General features: G+C 40.2%; 1 protein-coding gene across 6 annotated transcripts in view; it reads right to left on the bottom strand.

The window, feature by feature from the left end:
* Lis-1 (LisH and WD40 domain-containing Lis-1) overlaps positions 1-13,713 on the bottom strand; it is a 49,975-nt gene extending 36,262 nt beyond the window's left edge. For 2 of the 6 annotated variants that reach the window (XM_067108533.1, XM_067108534.1), the window contains exon 1: positions 13,568-13,713. The gene's annotated coding sequence lies outside the window, so the exon portion shown is untranslated. Of the gene's footprint in view, positions 1-13,036; positions 13,460-13,567 lie in introns of those variants that run through there. The other 4 variants (XM_067108532.1, XM_067108536.1, XM_067108535.1 and 1 more) reach the window with 4 other exon arrangements.
* Between the last annotated feature and the right edge of the window lie 3,566 nt (positions 13,714-17,279).

Here is a 17,279-nt window from a genome sequence, read left to right on the forward strand (position 1 = left end):
TTGCCCTGAACATAGCAGGTAAGAATCTGTGTATTGTTGTGCACCCAAAGAAGGAGATCCCTGGCTAACTCGCACAGCGACAGAGAACGAGTGCCTCCTTGGTTTCGAATATCAGCCAGGTCAGTCATGTCGGAATGAACTGCAATCACTGAGTTTTGAGTTACTGCGGCAAAATGTTGAAGCACCAGCTGAATTGCCTTCAACTCCTTCAGATTCATGTGCAGTTTCTTCTCTTGAAGGGACCACTTCCCTGACTCTTTTAATCTTCCTAGTGTCGCCCTCAACCTAGGTCAATGCATCGGAGAACAATGAGAGGTTAAATTCGATGAGATAGGGACTTCCCTGAGTGGAACCTTCCTTCTACAAGCCACCACTGAAGATCTTTTATTTCCTGTGTGACTGGGAATATGAAGGAATCTGGAAGAATCTTCCTGTTCCAACTGCCGTTCAGAAAGAACTGCAAAGGCCTCGCATGCAGTCCCCCCAAAGGAACAATCATCTCTATGGAGGAGAGAGTCCCTAGAAGGTTCATCAAGGCATTGACCAAGCAGGTTTGAAGACTCAGAAAATGACTGACTTTTTGGGTGCATGACAGTATTCTCTTCTCTGATAGAAAAGCCCAAAAGGCCTGAGAGTCTATCTTCATTCCTAAATAGACTATTGTCGAGAAGGGACTAGTTGAGACTTTTCCTGGTTGATTAAAATGCCCAGTTCCTGGGTTAATTGTAAGGTTCTGAGAAGGTCCTCCATGCACTTCCTCTGGGATGATGACCGTAGGAGCCAGTCGTCCAAATATAGACAAACTTTCACACCCATTAGATGAAGCCACTGAGTTGCAGAAGCGAGAACCCTTTTGAAGACTTGTGGGACTGTTGACAACCCAAAGCATAGAGCCCAAAATTCATCCTGAAAGACGAATCTCAGGAATTTCCTGGAATCCCGGTGTACTGGGATAAGAGAGTAAGCTTCTCACATGTCTATTGATACATCCAATTTTCTTGAGAAACTGCAGCGAGAACTGAGCTGTTCATCTGCATCCTGAACTTCATGGTTTGGATGAAGATGTTCAGAGCGCTTACATCCAGGACCGACCTCCAACCCCTGGAGGTTTTGGGGACTACATAGAGGTGGTTGTAAAACCCCTCTGATGACAAGTCTTCTACCTCCTCTATAGCTATCTTGTGGAGATGAGCTGTGACTTCCTTTGAGAGGGCTGAAAACCTCTCAGAGCCTACCGAGTACACCTTTAAGGCGATGGCCACAGGTGACAAAGGTGGGGTCTCCTTGAAGGGGTATCCTTCCTTGAGAACCTGCAGTACCCATGTTTCTACTGATCTGGCCTCCCACTGGCTCCAAAAGTGTAGGAATCTGGCACCCACAGGTAAACAGAGGACCGAAGTCTCGCTTGCTAGAGACTGGTCTGGATGAGGACTTCTTGCCGAGAGGGCGGACTGATGTGGGATTCATGCGTGTGCAAGGAAGCCGCCTCTGTTACCTCGAAAGGGCCGTGAATGGAGAGGGGACAAAGGCCGAGGATTAAATGAAACCGCAGGTGTTCGGTTCGACTCCTTCATTCTCTTGGACGACTGCGCTAGCAAGTCGTGAGTGGCCTTTTTTTGCAATTCCACAGCTACCTGCTCTAATGTTGTTCGTGGAAAAAGGCTGGTACTGTCCAGAGAAGTGAAAAGAAGAGCAGATCTCTGAGACAGTGCCAATCCTTTAGTGGTGAGAGAACACAACACGACATTTCTCTTTTCTTCAGCATACATAACGGAAAAAGGGCAGCAAACTCCAGTGTCCCATCTTGAACCGCCTTGTCAGCACACGACAGGACTCTGAGCCAGTCCGCTGCAAAGTTCTCCTGGAGGGAAGAACAATCCTTAATTTTCTTGGTTAATGCGCCCACCGTCCAGTCAAGGAAAATGAAGATCTCAAATACTTTAAAAATATCCTCAACTAGGCGGTCAAGCTCAGAAGATGAAAACAATTTTCGCTGCATTGAAAGCCAAATGACGAGCAAGGTCAATCAGACTGAAGAAATCCCCTTGAAAGGAGGCAGAAACTCCCAAGGAAGGAGCTTCCCAAGGTGCACAGAATACATACCTCCTTTTGGAAAGCTGAGGAGAACAAAATACAGCTTTGCCTAACTCATTTTTCTCTGACAGCCAAGAGTTAATCCCCGACAATGCTTTCTTGGAAGAGATAGAGAGGGCCATCTTCGGGAGTCCAGTGGTACTCGAGGATTGACGTAACAAGAATGAAGATCCTGGGGAAGGAGGCAAGGTGGAGATATATGTTGGGAACCAGAACAGAAAATAGTTCACTAATGAGGTGTATGTTGATGAAGGTTGTTCTGGTTCAGTTTCCCCCTCTGCTGAGAATACAGTGGAAAGTGCTAAATCCTGCTGCGGTTCTTCTGGTTTCGAAGACAAGGGTTTCTTCAACAGCTGGATGATGATGTCTAAATGTCGATGAATGGGAAGCAAAGAAGTCTTGGGGTGCTGGTGTATTTGCAGCCTTCGCGCAATCAGCGCCAGGTGAAGAGGAGACGGCCTAAGGGATCTGTGAAACAGAAGGTGCTGAAAGAGGTTGACCTGCAGCAATAGGGATGTCTGAAGCTACAGCAGGAACTGAATCTGCAGCAGGCTTATGAGCTACTGGGAGCTCGGATCCAAAGGGAGAGGGAAATCCCAAAGTGTGCTTATGAGCCAACTGGCACTTGGGAGCCAATGGGAGCTTACGAGCCAATGGGAGCTCTCTGTCGTCCCAATAGCTGCAAGAGGGCTCCTGATCCTTATAGTGCTTGCGAGGTACCGCTGGATGTGCATCTGCAACGTGCCTCTTCAAAGGCCTAGAAGACTCCTGACAACGTCGATCGTGTCCTTTGGGTTCTGAGTCTGAATTGCTGAAAGATAAGATGTGATCCAATTGGACACCTTTCAAGCGTTTGGTTGCCAAAACCTGGGAAATAGCAACAGGTTCAGCTCAAGAAGCAACTACTCATGGGCAAACCCCACCGACCTCCCTTGGACTTACGGTTTGCCTCCTCCCAGGTGCAGTGGAGTTTGGCAGGGACCTCCGTCCAAGAGCATTGGTGGGACGATAGCCACCCCCTCCACAACACTAACCCAGGTGCAGGCACTAGCACTTGCACTATGATCTTCGTTTGCTTTGTCCAAAAGAACTCTTACATACGCTCCTATCTGAGCAACAGTACATATTAAAGTGTCGAATTTCTTATCCATCCGAGTTTCGAGACTGGCGATGGCACTAGCTTCAGAGGGAAGGGAGTCAGGTAGGCTAATGGAATTGTAAGGAGAATGAGAGAAGTAGGAATTGGGGAACGAGAAGTCAAAGGTGTAGAAAAACCCGGTTTAGAGGTAGAGGACACAGAAGCTCTAGCCTCGGCTCTAGCAGCCGCTTTCTTAAGCCTAGCCTTTTCTAATTTATTTACACAAATGATTGGTCAACACTTTCCATTTACTTACGTCCCAATCCTTACATCCCTCGCAAGTCAAGTCAGGGGAACATACTTGTCCACGGCAGTGAAAACAAACAGAATGTTCACCATATTTAAATGATGTCAACCTAGTATTACAGCCTTTGCTGCAATGCCGGTTACTGGTCACGCTCGTCTCTGACATAATAGTCCAAAAAACTTACAAAAGGCTAAGCTAAGCTAAGCTAAGCTATGAAAATATAGCTTGGAGGCTACCAAATGAAAGAATACTTCACCAAATCCTTCAATAGACAATCAAACCATCCGGTGAAACTACTCCTGAACTAACAAAACACAGCTGCTGGACGACCGATGTTCGGTCATCAACAGCAGAAACAAACTGAGCTCTTTAGCTACGTTGTACCTATTCTTCCCCGGCCACTTACCTGCACCAAAACAAGAGAGCGCTACTACGAATTTTCATTTCTTAAGCTGCTGTTTAAAGTAGAAACTATAGCTATGTAATTACTTGATAAGTGTCATATATAAAACTGCGAAACCGATAGTATAAAAATTGTCCTGGAAAAGGATTTTTAAAGAATTCCTATGTAGATTTGCTCCTGACTTTTTTATTTTTCAACTAAGAAGTTGTCCATTCATTTTCATTATTGCATGATAACAAAAAACTTGTACTTATTGCAAATGCAGCATAGGTTCGGAAGAGCGCTGCCATATCTACTGTGTGGCAAAGTATATAAGTCTTCTAATCTCGTTCAACAAAATTAACACAGCCCTACAAGATATATAATGGAGTACTGTATCCCTTTACAGCATATTTAGTTATCTACAATGTTTTCAAGTACTTTCAGCAGGAAAAAAAGGCAGACCACTGATAAATCAAGACGGTTGGATTGTGTGACTGCCGCAACGGAGTGAGTGAAACAACTACAGTTTGGTTGCATACATAAAGATGAAGACCAGCCTGTTTTTATGAACCAATAAACCCTCATTAAAAACTGACAATGGTTAATGATTTTGGAAAGTGCCTTACTTCGAACTGTACTTACCTTTTATGCGAGAAATTATATCTATCTGTATTTGTATGTGTATATTATAGGCTATATATACTGTACAGTATATATATATATAAAATGAACAACCAAACCAATGAATAGGCTATATAACTTGAGAACCAAACAGCAAAGCATCAAAAAGTGAAGGCCATAGACATAGATCTTGCATTAAGATTGCCCTGGAGTAGCCTCAGGGAACATTCTACCAACTGTAATCTGTTTTGGCTCCGCCCTGCCACTTGAATTTGCTTCTGCAATACTACAAACAATATAGCCCCTAAGCAACCATTTTTGAAAAATATAAACAAGGGCTAGGAAAGGGTCAGGCCATTGTGTTCTAAGGTATAGCTGCTACTAAACACGGGTTAGGAAAGGGTCAGGCCATTGTATTCTAAGGTATAGCTGCATAATAGCCAGTAATATATTAAACACATGGGTATATTCTCATGATGAACCATGACCACTGTGCTTTCTAAAATGTCATGTTAACAAGATGTTCTCTACAATGGTGTATTACTTATATACAGCAGACTACTATGCTGGCCATGGTAAGAGGTACAGAAAACCCAACACTCAAATATTTTAATTTCTGTACAAATATTTCTTTTGTGGAATCTGAGACAGGAATGACTGCCACAATGATTGTCTTAAGAATATATGACATTGTGAGAAGCGCCTCCCATAACCTAACATCCCGCACGAAGTACATGGGTCACCACACAAAAATTGAAGGATACTCATGAAAAATTTCAAGCAGCATCCAGAGAAGACACTGAGCTTCCAAAGGGCTGCCTTACACAGGTTCACACTATAACCTCAAGGACATACATTAATCTATGTTCTAGTTCTACATTTTCACATTTCTGAACAAGAAGGAGCACAAGACAAAAAGTCCAAGAAACAGAAAGAAATTAACAAAATCCTTTCTGCACCAACAATATCTCACAAGACCATATAAAGAATAAAGATTCAACCAAGGAAAGAGTGTGGAATATCAGGTTGGCAATCATCTGTAGCTATAAAAATTCATATAACTAGGCTAGTAGTCGGATACAACGAGTACTATGTGACACTTGAAAAATCTGCGAACCTCAAATGGCAAGTGAGGTAAGTGAAATCACAAATTAAAAATTAACCTGCATTTTTCCTTGATATAGTTTTTCATATGGATTACCTTTGGTATAAATAGTTGAAGCCTGGTAAAGTAGTTATTTATCGCCAAAACAAACTGACTAAGATCATGGCTGTCATTGGTTATGCTGTCAAACGTCATCCCGACTTATATAATCCAATTACAGTTAACCTTCATCCATCAATTTGGGGTTCTGTAATCCTGTCATAAAATCCTACTCATCCCTACCACAGGCTGCCCAGAGGCTAGAGATTGTTCCAGGAAAAGGCTGTCAATCTATAACCTACCATCACTTGAGTCAATAACACATTTTTTAACTCACTGTATCATTTATTTTCATTAGTGAGCCTGGCCTAGATTTTGGGCATTTATATAATTCATTTGTGTGATTAGAATCTAGACCATTCTTATCTTCCCGAGGGCGAAAACGGTTTAATGCATGATTTCAATTTCAATTACTATTTTATATTTCACTGTAAATTATCCGTCATAACATTTCAGTTCTTTTAGCTTATTTTAAGTCTTCATGGTTAGATACCCAGAAAAATACTGTAGTGTCCAGCTGTTTATCCTTCATAGCTGGTACAGTACAGTATAGATAAGTCATGGCCAAGTGTCTACCACTTCTATGTGATACCACAACTTAGGTCAAGGTTTTATTTATCAAATCTGGAAAAAGTGGCAACATCTAATGCATACTACTATACTTGCTCATAATTATTTTGGTTTGCCTATAGCAGCCCATGGGTGAGGGTTGGGGGACCCACCCAGTCACTCAACTGTCACTTTTTCCTTCAGCAACAGGGACAAATGTATGTCTAAGAAATTGCACTATGGCAAATAATATACTTTCATGAAATACAATATAATAATACCATCCCAGCCATGCAGCCCTTTGTTAAACGAGGGATGGCTGGAGCAACCTCTACATAGATAGTAAGCTGTTATGCAAATCACCTACATTTGACTCACTCAGCATGAATATGTTATATGTTATTGGGTCTTGTGTGTAATAAGACAGGAACAGGGAAGGAGCACTAGTCACTTATCATTTGACTGTCCTTCCACAGCCATAACCATTAGGTGAGATTCTGTTCTGTAGATTCTGTTCTGTTCTAACAGAGATTGGGCAGCTACACAAAAGGTTGAACAGCCAGTTCCAGCACTACCAGACACCTGCCCTCAGTACCTGTCTGCAATAGTGAGATCTTCATGAATGCAAAGGAAGGAACAATGATGTTTGGGAATAAGGGCCAAGGGGCTGTTGCAATCTCGAAGCGCAGAGCTAGAACTGGCAGCTTCGAAGACAAAGCAAAGGTACTTCCTGAAAGACTGATGGATGGATATCTTAAAATATGTATCCTTCACGTCCACTAAAGGCATAATTTGCCCTCTCTGATGGAATCCAGTAGTTATGAATTATTTCCTTTTTGAACTTAGTCTGTAGCACGTCTTACATGGGGCAGCGGACTTTCCTGCAAGGAAAAGTAAGGCTTAAAAAGCCAGACAGGTTGTCTACTACATCCACCACAACTTTTTCCCAGCACTGCCCAGAGCCTTGGAAATCCTGGAGGGAAGACATAAATGGTTTAAGTAACCAAGCAAGGAGACTACCCAGGGCTCCAGGTCCACATTGTTCAATGCATGATAGACATCCCCTTACTCACGGAGGGACTACAAACCTTAGCATTCCCCTCCCATTTTCTCCTTGCCTCCCCCTCAAGCCAGAGCTGGTGGAGGTGGTGAAAAGGGCTGGGAAGACTCCTGGTACTGTCAGTTTGAAAGAGAAAAAGAGATGTATCAATGCCTTTCCTCACGACACCAATGATCTCTAGAACTTAACACACTCATCTGCAGATAAGACCCCAGTGAAGGTGAAGTCAGTAAGAAAGTTCAATCAAAGGTAGAGCCACGTTCCTGCCTGGAAGGAACTCATGGTAACAGATTTCATGGCTCCTTACTCTGTAGCCAAGAAGGACTTAACTTCTTGCTGGAGACTCTCCATTGGGAGAGGTCATTTGCAGCCCACAAACTTGCAAATCTGTGGGAACCAGCTTCCTCTGAACGTAACGGCCAAGTAAAGTAGCTTGCCTGATCTGGGCACAATGAACCTTCTTTACTGCAGGTCAGATTTAACTGTCAACATTGACCAAGACACCATGAGCAAGCAGTAACCACTACTGCATTTGGGAAGAGTTGTCTTGCCACCTTAGGGAACCCTACATTATACTCTACCGATGATATGGACTCAATGAAGGACCAGTGGTTGCATCCCAAAGATCAATCTAACTCTGCAAGAAGAAGTTATGTAGGAGAACTCAGAGGACATAGCCAATTCCCCTACAGCATGTGTTGAATCCTCTCCTGAAAGAAAGCCCTTTGTTGGCCGAGTCGGTTGAGCTTCAGACTTTCATTCGATGGGGCGGAGTTCAATTCGACTGTGACTGATGAAGAGTTGAGGAATTTATTTCACGGGTGATGAGGAAATTCATTTTGCTATAATGTGTGTTTCAGTTCTACAATAGCTGTAGGTCCCGTTGCTAATTAACCAATTGGTTCTTAGCCACGTAAAATAAGTCTAATCCTTCGGGCCAGCCCTAGGAGAGCTGTTAATCAGCTCAGTGGTCTGGTAAAACTAAGATATACTTAACTTTTTCTCCTGAAAGAGAGGCTGACACATGTCTGACCTGCTAACTTACTCAGGCTTGTGGACTCGAACAAATGAACCCAGCAGTACCATGAGCCAAGGTTGACTCTTGAATGGAACAAGCACTCTCCAAACCATGGTCACATAACTGTCAACTTTCAAAATGATCAGCCAAGATCAGAAAATACTAGAGATGAACAGCCACCTGCTCTTATTGCGCACACACATCCGAGTCTCAGATTAATTAAGACGTTTGCGTGATCACATGTACATGGCCCACCACAATACCCAATGGTAGCATGCAATGGCAACCTGTCACGTCATTCCTATGCCTGCATGTGCACATGCCAAGTGAAAATGTGGCACCAACTCTCTTCTAGAAGGCTGTCGGCACAAGTGCAAACATAAGAGTCCCGGCACGAGTGCAAACAGAGTCCCAACGATAAGTCTAACTCAGGCACCTGTGACAAGTTTGGATTAAATACCCATGACAGGTTGCACTTACTGACTCTTAATGACAAGAGATATTATTTGCCTTACCAGACTAGACTATGGTGACCTGTGAAAAGGTCATCATAGTTCAGAGATAGGTTAACCTGTGGTGTTCAAGTGAGGAGTTCAATAACCTTCCAGGCAGAATAGACAGCTGAAGTGAGATCTTGCACCTCGATAAGAAACTGGTTACTGTGCCTCTGTAACTGCTTCTCTCACACTGAAGATGCTCAGCATAGTGCAATTTAGCTCTTACAATTTATATGGCTAAAATTGGAAACTTGGATATAAATAACAACTGATTCACAAGCTATGGTTCTCAACAAAATGACTTTCAAGCCACAGAATTTGGCCCTGGCACTTTCTTAAAATTGTTTCAGTCATACCAATTCTGTTACCCTAAAATTCCATAATATAAAATTGCCAAGATGCTTAATACAGTCTGACCTCTAAAATCTGGCTACTCCCATGATCTGGGAATTTTTTTTAATAAGCCCCCATTAGTTCTTGAGTGGACACAAGGGCGGTGCCACATCGTTTCAATTTCTGGTTTTTCCAGATTTCGGAGCTGAAGCTTGCTACATAAATATAAAAGCAAGTTTATTTCCAATGAAAATATTTCGTAAAACTCAAAAATATACAGCATACAAAAGAACCGTAATTTGCGTATAGACACACCACCCTACTTACGAACATTCAACTTACAAACGTTCAGAGATACAAATAAACGGGATTGCAAATTGAAATTGTGTTCAGAGCGTTCCCCTTTGCCACCAGTAAATTCAAATTTTGTTTGTGCACCTATTCTGTACAGTACATACAATACTGTATGCACACTGTATTATGCTTTAGGAAGAAAAAAACATACAGTACTGTATAGATTTGATATGATAATGTCCTTAAACGGGCATGAAGAGTACAGTAACCAACTTACAAGCAATTCAACGAGAAAACGGTTGTCCGGAAAGTAACTCGTTTGTAAGTAGGGTGGTGTCTTTATACCGTACTTGTGTATCATCCGGTCTATTGTATCATGCGATCATTAAAATTTCATCCAAAAACACGGTTTCATCATATACTGTAAATTGCACACAAAGCGAGATGTACTTTCAGTATACTATTACACTTGGCTAGGCTTTCTAAGACTTAGTTTTGGTAGATACCACTGATAATGCATGTATCTGAGTTAGCTTTTAACTAACACTGTGAATAGGCCTAGAAGCATAAGTTCATTAGGTTAAATGCAAATCTTCGTACATTAAATAAGGTTTACCAACCTTGTGACTTGTCTAATACTCATTATTTCAACCACTTACTACTGCGTGCACGATACTGGCATGAACAACAGGAAGTACTGTACTGACAAACAATCAAATGAAGAAACAGCCGTTTGCTGATGTTAGTGACAGTAACTAACACACACAAGGGTTGCAGCGTTGTCAACTTGTTGAAAATTTGCTATTTCAAAGATGAATTCATTGAATAAAAATTTTTAAAATCTTTATTCATTCTTAATGCAATGGAGAGGAAAGTGTTATGAAAGTATGCCACTAAAATTATGGTTGTAGCTGTGGCAGAAGAAATGAATAATTGCAAGCCACAAAATGTTTAGGACGAGGCAAAAGCAACATCCGATACTGGCAAAATCACACTTTTACTTCATTTAATTTACCGCACTTAATAAAAGTACCATGCAATTTTACCCCCAGCTTTCATAATTAACTTTAGAGAGTCTCTGAAATGCGTTTCACTTAGCAACTAATGGCCATTATGACGTAAGTAAAACGCAAGATTTTAAGAATGTAAACATTACCAGAATGCAAATGGAGCCTGATCATTATGTTCATAAATTATAATTCAATAATAATATGATGCATGAAATATAACTTCATACAGTATGTAAAACAACCGAGTCTCTCTATTTCTCTCCGAATGAAAAGCTTGGGTCATTCTATCCTTCTATCTATCTATCTAGACTGAGCAAATGACTAATTATTCATAAGCTTTGTTCTACTTTTGGTAGCACAGCAATATATATGTGGAATGAGCTGGCAAGACTTTGTTACATAAGGGGTATTTTTGGGGCAATTTCTGTCATCTACGATTTTCTGTGGTCCAGCAGTGACCTGGTCCCAAGGCTGCTGGTTTAAAGAGGTCAGACTGTACTAACACTACAATTTCTAAATTTTCAATAAGGACCATATTACAACATTACCTCTATATCTAAAACCAAAATGTGGTGGAAACTATGTGTGTTCTGGCCTCTCTGACAGCCTACACTATAAATAATAATACTATCACAAACCATCTAGATTTTAAAGCAATCCTATACTGTGTCTAAGGCAATATCCTTTATCATGTCTAAGGTAATAATCTATGTTACTGTACCTAAAGTAACATTCTGTGTTATGTGCAGGGCAAGATTTTTTTGTCTTGACAATACTGTATGCCATTAATTTACACTTTCCTACAGTACTACTATACTTCCATCTTTGAGTGTATTTTACCGTTGCTCTAACTCCCAGCCTAATCAGTGAATTCTGTTCTTCTAACCCAAAAACCCTAGTTTCCCAGTAAGATCCCTGTAAATGAAAAGGTAGTTACAAGAAATCTCAAAATTGATTTTCCACAACAATAATGGTACTGTTGAATGCAGTCAAATATATCACCACATTCTGAACAAGTAACTAACCATTTAGTAATCCATGTGCCATACTACTAGTATACTTGTAACAGCAAACAGCACCACTCTGATAACAGCAAACTACAAGAGACAGTAAGCTCTTTACCAATATAAAACAGAACTTATGGCCTTCTGGTTCCAAACAAATATACCAAGAGTTCATCTAGGTTTGTTGGGTAGGTTGAGCTAATAAAAACATAATTGCCTGTCAAGGTTATGGGTAGTATACAATTCATAAACTGTGATGGGATAGGATAAGTTCTGAGTTCTGAGCTAGTATGTGAAATACAGTAATGTATCTGGGACGATGTGCACCAGAGATGTTTATTCCTCCACAATATTTGGCCCCCACAAACCAAAACCACTTTGCAATTTGTCATCTTGATACTAATTAGTTTACTAGCAATATACAATTTAAATTAGAGCCTACCTGGGTATGGTAAACTCTGTCTCTCCCTAGTAATATGTACTTACTGTAAATAGGCCTATTTTAAAAATAATTTGTATGGATTTTCTCAATATTTGGCAATGAATTACAAGTTTGTCTCATAACCTATTATACATGAATCCTAGCATACACAAATGCAACTCCACATTTACAATTAAATAAGATACAAAGATTTGCATATTTTCATCAAAACCACAACACAAACTTGATAAATATCACTTACCACTGCTACGCTTTTTCTGCTGCCATGACAAAAGCCTTCACACTATAATGCATGCTACTGTCTCCTTACTCAAATTATAGGTTTTATATACATGAAATTAACTGCATTTTCATACATCTGACAAAATGGACTACGCTATAAATGTACAGTACGTTTGGTATCCAACCACTGATTTAACCCATCCATAGATCATCCTCAACCTTGAATACCAGCTTGTGCAATTTGGTCATGATGCCCAGTTGTTCAGGATTTAAATATTCAAATAATTTTTGCTAGATCAGCGTACTTGTCAAGCTGTTATCAAACTAAATGCATAATGGTAATTGTACATGGAAAGATTAAGAATTTGAGTTAAGTCAAATAGTCGCAACTGGAGGTGACAACCTTTAATGTAGACCAGTGCAATTAGCCTAAGATGGATATTCCTTGATTGATACATGGCCTAGGATACCAGACTCAATTTGCACGGCACATGCATAAAACCTGACTGTACATAGGTGTAAAACGTGTAAGGATGCCTACAGTTTCTTAACAATGGCAGAAAGATACGTCTTAAGAGAAAAACTCTCTATTCAAGACACCCTAACAAAGACACCTCAAGGAACTAAATAGGCTATACACACTTAAATTATTCAATATATTGTGTTAAACTAATTAAGCAAACTAGAACAGTCAAACACTGCCTATCCTAGCCTATTTCATCCGCGCCTATAGACTATCAGTCAGACCTAGGTTACCATTGAAGTTATAATGCCCTAGGCATAAATATCAAAATAAAAGGGTCGAATTGAGATCTGGGCATACACTTCCCAAATTTTGGTTACGTTGACACACTTTTGTCAAACCAATCCAACGTCATCGCCAAGGGCTTGGCTCTCAGGCAAATCATGGTAGCCTACCGTAGAGGCGATTACGGTAACGTAATGTCTGCTATGCTGTCGTAACCTTCTCCCCTAATTTTAGCAGATATCACTTGTCAGAAATGCAGATGACCAATTTTTCTGTACACCAACTGCCACCACTCATCGCCCCCTTCGAAGGGTGGAATATAAAATAGCATCTCCGGAACATACGGTTCCGCTGCTGCAGTATCATTAGCTGAACAACAGACGAGACAATCGGGTTCTCGTCGATTGTCAAAACGTCATTTATATCCTCGTCCTATCTTCACAAGGATTAACCTCCTGACTATCCAGAGATTCCCGATTACCAATCACATGCCAGAATACATCTCACAGCCGACAAATTCCGTTAAAACTCGAGTCGAGACAAGGTACACACCCAATCAATCCCTCTGCCAGCTGATGACATTCGAGGGGGCCATCTTCCAATGAGTCATCCTGTATTTCTGGCGATAATTTTACTTAATTCCCTCCAAAAACAAGCTGGCGGTAATCTTAAAGCGCTAATCTATCTATCCTTGTACTTACTTTACAGCATAAGAAGGTTCCACAAAATAAGCACCTTAAATTGGCTTCGTCGTTCGTTAATATCCGAGTGTTATTTTGCACTGCTCGAAACTCTCGCATTTGGCGAGACTTGGCGAGATCGATCGGGTGGAGAATTGGACTTGTGTGATGGTTCTTTTCAGTTTCACTCGAGTTTTTAATAATATGGTATGATTATTCATAAATGTACATTTTGTAAAATGTTTTTACGATATAAATCATAAATTTTTTATAATCACATAGTTTACAAGTGTACCTATGCGAATACTTTTTGGTAAATAAAATTAATAAATCAATGACATTTGACACCATTTGGGCCGGCACAGATCATGAATATCGGAATTATGACACTATAATAGGCGACAGTTTTTCCCCATTGTGTCAGTTTACAAACACTGCACTTTAATTTTCAGCTCGTATCTTAAAATGCTAAATCCCTCAAAATTCAAATGTAACCATCTGGGTGCAACATTGCGCCCCTCTTGTTCGTTTATCGCGTCATAATAACAGATTGCAATGCAAATACATGTAATTCGGAAGGAAGTTTATCGACTTGTCTGGCAATGAATAACGCCATTATATATCGTGATATCGTCCAGTGAGATTATGATAACTGTACTAGGACATCAACTGAATCATTTACAAGTAAAATTAAAGTCGTGATCCTACATACGCACTGTGACTTGGTGCTGTTCATTTCACCCAAAACTACTTAAATGCAGTCTCGGGGGAAAATTGCGTGTTACTGCAAATGTTACCGTGCCACTCTGCGCTTGGGTCTTTAGCAAAGCACCCGTTCGGGCTCAGTGCTGGGCTTCACCTACTACGGATGTGCCACAAGAATGTTTTACTTTTTTTTTGTACACTTACATTACGAGAAAACACGCTAATTACCATTAGTTCTCTTGGTCGTTCGTTTTAGATAATCGACCGTCGGCCTTGTGGACCTGACTACCGGAAAATTCTGGATGGCACATATTCCTCGTCGTGTTGACAGTTGCAAAATATGAATTTTCCATACTTCGTTTTTGATTGCTTTAAATGCAGTCTCAGACCTTCGCAATATTACTTGAAATAATGGAAAATAGCGCACTAACGGCGTGTGGAGTTTTGTTTTTACAATTAAGCGTTTGCTTTATCTGCAGTCATGTCTGAAGTCTCGGTGCCTCTTCCATTACAGCATTTCCTCATTGATATAGATAATTTCCAGGTCTGCTCGCCCCAGTTCACTTCATGTACGCCATACAAGGAACAGAAGCTTAACTCCTGTGTATTCGTGTTTATATTTTATTTTGTGCGTTTGTTTTTGCCATCTTCACTGTTCGTAATTTTCAATGTATTTTCTCTAGGGTTTTTTCCCCGCTTTTCTTTCTGTGTTTTTATACAAGCTTTCTTAAGAACATGATAAGCTTTTTTTACTTGATCCATATCAGCATATATTTGTATTAATAATAATAATAATAATAATAATAATAATAATAATAATAATAATAATAATAATAATGGTGATGATGATGATGATGATGATGGTGATGACTATGATGAGGACAAAGCTCACTGGGAGAAAAACAGATTTCAACGCACGGATGAAAAAGGCCAATGACTCTTCTTTGTAAGCAACAAAACAAATTCCTTCTAGTACAGTATTATGCAAATACTGAAATTTGAATGTCACTGATTTAATTTATTCCCTTATGCTTCTCTTCTTCTGTATTTTCAAAGGCAAATACCTTCCCATTGGCCTTTGCTCCTAAGTGAAATAATTTCACTATGTGCTTTCCTTCACAAATGTAATAGAAGGAGATATAATGAGATGCATTTTTCTTAGCCTCATTATAGCTTTCAGCTTTTACGAGATGCGTCAGTCGCTTCTATCTTTCCCATATTTTTTTTATTAATTTTTCTAACCTGGGCTAGGTATGGTCACATGATTGTACGTCATACTGGGTTTGGCATTAATAAACACGAGAATATAACATCCTCAGACAAATTAATTACATAACAGCAACAACAACATCTCTTATAAAGGCTGAAATCTCACAGCTTTCGTTATTCGAAAAATCTATTTCAGCTGGATGTTAGATTAAGATGCTGGGCTAGCTTCAGCACGGGCTCTTGATGTGAAGCATAAGCAAAGACAGTGTCTTTGAAATAACTGGAGAATCATCATTCAGTGAAATAATTACGTAACAGCTGAAAGAACCTAAAAGGGGAACTCCTTATTCTCACCGACTTGAAATTCTCATCAGCATGCAAGGCAGACAGGGTGTTCACTAAATCGGATTGAAGACGACACCATATGAGGAGAGCATAATCTCGTCCGAAGGTTGTAAGATGTCCATTTACGGAGCAGATAAAAAAACGCCGTCGCTGCTGAAATGTTAAGACAAAGCTGTGAGGTGTCTTGGCAAAGTGAGCGTTTTATTTTGTCCTGGCTGCTTTAAATACACACGTTCTTAAGTAAGAAGCAATAAATGCAATTACTGTAGTTTGCTAGGCAACCTTACACAACAGATTTCCCGCATGTTAAAGAAGATAAGTATGGTATAAATAAACAAAAACGTCGAAAACGTTAAGATTAAGCATCCGTAATTGAGAAATAAATAAAAGAATTACGACTCCGGTGCATTGGCCATACATTAGGTCTAGCATTACAGCTTCTCTGCAATTTGTATGACACTGCTCAGTATTTATCAGTAAAAGTTTGTTGAAAGTACCCTGTATTTGGATTGTTGTACAAATACAATCAACTGAAAGTATTTGTATTTGTGACCAAAATAAGCAGCCAAATACAGTAATAGAGTAATAAAAACTCTATCGGAATCGTATGTTGGTTGGTTTCGATTAAGCTGGCTTAATGGCAACACGCGGCGTCCTGGTAAGAACCTCTGGACTCTGTCTAATAAGCAGGCCATCATAATCGCTTGAGAAATTTCGTACTGGAAGTCTCTCTCTCTCTTCTATTTGTTTCTTAGGGAAGAGCATCTTAGACCTATCTTGTCTACTTTTTTAAATTATTAGTCTCCCTTCTCTTAAGAAAAATAAACATTCAAGAATGAGGTAAATAAATTTTATTCTTTTTCATTCGTCTCTGCAATTAGCTACCTATTTATCTTATCGTTCGAAAGGTCAAAATACCTGCAAGTCCTCCGAACAAACTACGATAGTAAGATAAACATTGATAATGTGAACGTGTTTACCGTGATTCATACGATTTTGTTAAACTGATTTCAGCTCTCGAATGATTACGTGAATGTTTGACTGATTTATGCAAACTGGCGTTGCACTGAAAACGGCCATCAACGCCTAAAATAGCTCTGGAAAGACGTGAGAGCTCAATCATCAGTGGAATTTAACGCAATATTCTGTCATGTCCCATAAATATTTTCTCTAATGCTTATTCATTCATGAGACAGACAGACAGACCTGCTATAAGATCCCGGGTAGGATTGTTAGCTTGAAAATATCCCTAAATGGCAACTCTAGAGGGTTTACTGGATGTGACCTTGTACGGGGCCGTTCATTAGGCTCTCAATGGCATTCGCCGGGATGAAAGGTTGCAGGTATGAGGCAAGGACTTGGGCAAAGGTAGAAACAGAGACTGCCACTCACCTCTCCGTTACGATACAGACTTCCAGAGACTTTGTCAAAAACTTCTGCACCACAGAAAATGACGTTTTTGCCAGCATATGAC

Source organism: Macrobrachium rosenbergii, chromosome 9, assembly GCF_040412425.1.
Source record: "Macrobrachium rosenbergii isolate ZJJX-2024 chromosome 9, ASM4041242v1, whole genome shotgun sequence".
Taxonomy (NCBI): Eukaryota; Metazoa; Arthropoda; class Malacostraca; order Decapoda; family Palaemonidae; genus Macrobrachium; species Macrobrachium rosenbergii.